Raw genomic sequence first — 6,010 nt, 5'->3', positions numbered from 1 at the left:
AAGATTTCTAGCTTTCCTCATCCATGCTCCCTCAAATAATGTGCTCCCCTGGGCATGCATTTACTTGGCAAGATAAATGTGAAGGTACGTTTAAGTTCTATAGTCCCTCAGGATCCAAGCAATGACACCCAGGATATGCAGGTCCCACCCCAGCCCCTGAGTACAGTTCTTTGTGTTTTGTTTTTTTCCTCACCAGGATGTGTTTGGCACAGCAATCAACACACCCGCATCCCATATCAGTGCCTGGCCCAAGGCCCAGCTGCTCTACTGGTGATCTAGCTTCCAGCTAATGCATACCTTGGGAGGCAGCAGGTGACGCCTGCAGTATTTGAGCTCCTGCAGTTCACCTGGGAAACCCCAGTTTGGTTCTGGGTCCCCTGACTGTTGCAGGCATTTGGAGAATGAACCATCAGATAGAAAATCTCTGTCTCTCTGCCTTCCAAACAAAATGAAAAATAAATACAAAAAGCAAAATATTTATACCAAAATAAACATTTTTATTCCATTACCCTTGAACTTTTTGATGTATGCTTTATTATCTAGTATAGTGCTTGTGTATAATCTAAGCACTTCCTTTCATATACTTTAAATCATCGTGAGATTGCTCTTAGGTCATACACTGTGAATGCTATATGAATGTGACTATGCTGTATTGTTTGGGGATGGATACAGTTGTTTCTCGTGTTCTGCTCTGTGGTTGGTTGGATCTGCAGATGCAGAGCTCGTGGACACGGATGGCTGACTGCGTGGGGACTCGGCTTGTTCACAGGGATGCAGGCGTCCACGGGACTCTGCCTTGGACGCGGTTCTGCTTTCAGTGTTCTGCTAATCAGTGTGAAAATGGTGGTGTGGTTTTGGGATGGGAGGGGACTCTGAGGGTTAGGAAGGATGCCCCAGTGGGGTATGCTCTCTCCTCTTCATCCCTAATGCTCATAAAGGCAGTGCTGGTGGGAAGAGGTCTGATTAGGTTAACAAGAGTTGCAGGTACTGTCATTTACTCACACATTAACATCCCCAAACAGGGGGAGCACTATTGTATATCATTCCATGCCACAGGCGGGAATGTAACAGGTTATGCTGCCTCACCTGGCAGAGTCACTCAGCTGCTGATAGCTCTGGGATTGAAGGCAGACCGCAGTCCCCAGAGAACCAGCCGTGGTACTGTTCCTATGTGCCCTAAGCCCTCCCTCTGTAGGTGTAACTCATGAACAGACAGGGTTAAGTCAAAATTATTTCTCATACAATGCCCTTTGGTTTTGTCTTTTAAAAGCAAGTGTGACAAGCCTTGTGCACAGTGAAGTCATTTGGGTTGTGTCCATAGTGGAGTAATGATTGGACCTATGCTGCCCTCTTGTGATGGAAGTTGCTGTCTCCATCTCTGGAATGAGGCCTTGTATCTCCTGGGGTCCAGTGGAGTGAAGAATGTGCAGCACAGGGGTGAAGATCAGGCATCCCCCAAGAAATCCCAGAACCCAAAAGGGGCCCTTGCTGTGTCCCCAGGGAAAGTGTCCACATTTGGCTCAACTTGCCCTGGCATTTTGGAGCCAGCCTTCTGGGCTTGCGAAACAGAATTAAGACGCAAGCAGCCAGAAGGCTTAATCAGTATGAAAATGGTGGTGTGGTTTTGGGATGGGAGGGGACTCTGAGGGTTAGGAAGGAGTAAGTTGTAAGTTTTCACTCCGCCACTGTGGCAGGTTACTCTCACTTTCAGTTTCCTGCCTGTCTGCTAGTGTGAGGGGGTATACTGAACTGATGGTGAGGTGTGCCCAGGTGCCATGGTCTGCACCTGCCAGCAAGCTAGGAGACAGATGCCTATCACTTGTCCTCAAGGATGCTGGGAGCGGAGGATCCATGTGAGTTAGTGCTGGTGGGTTTCATCAGTTGCAGTCAGTCTCACACACACACACATGCTCGTGCCCATGTGCACGGAGGGTTTCTGCACTAAGGCAAGCCGTCTGGGAGGATTGTGATGCTACACACTAACAATCTGAGCCTCACTGATGTGTTCCTGCAGTTGCACTAGCAGGGTCAGACTCTGATGTCACTGAGAGTGGAACACAAAGCTTTGGGGCAGGGGGGCTCTGCTCGCCTTCACAGGAGACATGGCTGATATCAGGGGCCATGGGCGTCCATTTTCCACTGACTCCCACTGATGAAAAACTCAGCCCCCTCCCCCAGCAAGACCTCAATCCAAACAAATAACCCCAGGGAATTTCCTCTCTCATTCTTAATTTTGAGGAACAGAGAGAGAATGAGGGCTAACTCCCATAATGCCTACAAAGCCGAGGCTGGGTCAGGCAGCAGCTGGGAGCTAGAAACTCCATTGAGGACTCCCCTGTGGGTGGCAGGGACCCACGTACTGGAGCCAACACCTGCTGCCTCCCAGGGTGCACATTAACAGGAAGCTGGAATCAGGAGCAGAGCCAGGACTCCAGTAAAGGATGTGGGCATCCCAAGTGGTGCTCACTGCTATGCCAAATGTGTCCCAAGAATTTTATAATTCCATAGAAATGTCCATAATAATCATCACTGCTATAGTCATTAGACACATGAACATCTCGCAGTCAGAATGTAATTAAGCAAATTCTGAAGCTCCTAGAATATAAATGATAATTATGAAAACTATGTAACAGTGTGGGAAAATGTTTGATTAAAGGAACTGCAAATGTTGTAATTATGGCTATGCAGAGAGATGCCCGAATGCAACATGGAGACACTACACAGAATTTAAATTGCTGTATTAGCAGTTCATTGTAAACATCATTTTTAAATGTCCCTTTAATGGCACCACAGTGCAGTTCACAATACAAACGAGAATACACCATGGGCAGAAAGAAAGGCAACAATGTTGCAGCAGTTTGGTTTCTTCTCACTGGCCTTTAGAACACCCCAGTAGCCTCAGGGAGAAGCACAACCACAATGAGCACACTCACGCTGCTATGGAAGCCGCAGGGATCACAGGTCACGGAAGCCCAGGACCAGCTCAAACACTTCCAGACATCTCCAGGGGTCCTGAGTGCCGCTCATTCCATTTTGAGGCCTCGAGAGCCAGGCTGGGATGCTCCAAGCCCAGCTGTGTGGGAACAGGAGTCTACGTACCCTCCCAAGCTGCCTCCACTCCCAAAGTGCTCTGCACAGACCTCAGACCATGGCCTTGCCTTTCAGCTACAGAGCAAGGTGGGGTGTTTTCCATAAATGAGGACTCACTTGCTGCAAACACCCCATCTGGCATTGTGCCAGATATCTGTGCTGGAAATCCCTCCCCTCAGGGGACCCCAGAGTGGAGCAGGCAGACAGGAGGAGGCTTTTATCCCAACCCTGAAGACTCCTAGATCCTCACAAAGGACTATCAGTATGAGCACCGAGGACTACATCCCTACTGCCAAGGAGACCACGGGGAATTGGAGTGCCTTTGGAGACCAAGAACTCTGAGATCACCCACCTCCATTTGGATCTACCACATGGGATGGAAGAAGCCCAAATCCTGCCTTGCAGGATCCAAGGTCATCGGAACAACAACCAGGATCTCTGAGCGGTCCGCAGAAACAGAAGAACGGTAAACTTCCTTCAGGACTTGGGAGAGCAGCTTTCTCTGGTCCTTGCCTGCTTCCAATTTTGGGTCCCCACCCCCTCTCATAATAACCATCAGGAGCGCTCCAGAAACCCCTCAAAACAAACAAACAAACAAACAAACAAACAAAACTAGAATGGACAGAACAACAAGGAAAGCTTAGAAACAGACAGGAAACGGTCAGCGGGGATACACTTATAACTCACTGGGTGGGACACAAAGATTAGTTACTCCTCACTGGGGTATGGAAGATTTCTCTGCACACCCCTCCTACACATGCTCACCTAAACTGTTGACATATATCCTGTTAGAATTATAGAGTTAGACCACCTGAAAAACAGCCAGGTTCAGCGAAAACATGCTTCAATGCTATAAACTGCTAAATACTAAAATTAAAATAGGCATGAGACAGCTGAATAGCAATCTAAGCCATTTTAAGGTGTATAGAACACGGTTGAATATAAACCAAAATTGAAATGTCTATGAAGAAGTCACAGGTTGTGGTTGAGAACCTGCATTTTTCTATTAACATATTGGTTAATCAATACCATGTCAATTAATGCCACAATGTTGGAAATGGTTGGAAATGTTATGTTGGGGCTTTTAATTGATTGGGATGATACTCTGCCAGCTCTACCTTCAGACCAGAGATGGTCTCATCAAGAAACCATTGAACTTACCAGGACAATAAGATGCTGGACTTTATGCTTGGTAAATACCTCCAATGAAAGAATGTCAACTGAATTTGAACTATGGAAATGCAACAAGGTGGAGCAATCCGCCGTGGGGGGAGGGTGGGGGGGTGGGGGGAAATCCCAGTGCATAAAAAATGTATCACATAATGCAATGTAATTAATTAAAAAAATGAAATGCAATAAAAATGTTTAAAAAAAAACTCACAACAAAGAATTTAGAACTCAGAAAAAAAAAAGGAAATCCCTCCCCTCTTTCTCTCTTTTCTTCTTTCTTCCCTTCCATTTTTCCTTCCTTCATTTTGTTGTTTTTCTTTTTTTTAAATAGAGATTGTATTGATCTGAAAAGCAGAGTGGCAGAAGGAGAGCTGGAGATAACTCTTCCATCTGTTGGTTTGCTCTCCAAATGTGGTCAGGGCTGGACCATGCTGAAGCCAGAAGCCAGGAATTCCAGCCCTATCTCGCACGTGGGTGGAGGGTGCAGGGCCCAAGCACTTGGAGCATCTGCTGCTTTCCCAGGTGCATTAGTAGGGAGCTGGAAAGGAAGCAGAGCAGCCAGGACTTGAAGTAGTATTCTAACTTCAGATGCCAGCATCACAGGCTGCTGCCCAGTAGCCCTAGAATATTCTGCTTCGAGAGTTGCAAGGCAATCAGGTGAGTTGCAGGCTTCTGGACCCAGCTTTGCATGGCCATGCTGGCCCCTGCTCTGGCTTTCACTGTGGCTGCCACACCCTCATCTGGCAAGCACACGCTGAAAAAGCAGCATCCTTTGGGTGGTGAGAACGGTAAGTAGCAAAATTGACATACTGCGATCTTGGGAGCTGTACTTGCAGAACTTCCTGTGCCACCGTTACCCTGGTTGGAAACTCCCCCCAAGTCTCTGAGAAGGAGTTCCCACTGAGTTGAAGCAAGCCACATTTCATCAGTTCCTGGTCAATATGCATGTGGCAAACGGGAGCCACAGTCTTTCCCTGTGCCAACCCAGATCTCCTGCACAAAGAATTCCCCTCTTCTGCTGTCTTGTTTTTCTTGGTTTCAGTAACTGTGGTCAACCAATGCCTAAGACTATAACTGGAAAATTGCAGGAGTAAACATTACATCAGGGAACCAGCCTGGCAAGGGCTTGCACTGTCTGCTCTATCCTGCCCTGCGCGCCCATCCTCCTGATGTCCTGCACGTCCACATGGGGTTAGAGTCCAAGTAACTGTTACCTTCCTTAGTCATTGCCCCAAGGCTCAAGAGGAGTGACGCGAAGGAGGCCCAGGCCATGAGCCGTGTAGAGGCACATGCAGTTGGTGCCACCCGCAGTACTGCTGGCATGTGGGAACCCAGCCTGTCAGAGAGCAGGTTCTGGCATCCCCTGGGGGTCTTAAAACACATCCCTTCCTGGGTGGGTTGTGGGCAGGGTGGAGGAGGTGGGGGGTTGAATGCTACAGTTGTGGGAAAAGCCTGCACACCAATGCTACAGGTAGGGCCTTGGCAGCCAATCAGGGGCCCACATTCAGCTTTACAGAAGAAACAAGGCACTTCCTAAGAGAACTGAAGCTGCCAGCACTGACCCCTAGTCCCCCTGACTCCCACACCCCCTCCCCCGGTTACTAGGTCTGAGAGCCATCTCCCACTCCAGAGGGCTTTGTTGTAGCTGTCTGATAAAATGTGAATTTTCTTTGCCACAAAGTGTGGTTCTTGGAAGGCCTGGGCAGCCTGAAGTCTGTTCTAGGCACCCTTGGCCTTGGGTGTGCCACAC

This window comes from Ochotona princeps, chromosome 20 (genome assembly GCF_030435755.1).
Source record: "Ochotona princeps isolate mOchPri1 chromosome 20, mOchPri1.hap1, whole genome shotgun sequence".
Taxonomy (NCBI): Eukaryota; Metazoa; Chordata; class Mammalia; order Lagomorpha; family Ochotonidae; genus Ochotona; species Ochotona princeps.
The sequence above is the reverse complement of the archived record's forward strand: the minus strand, read 5'-3'. Positions refer to the sequence as shown.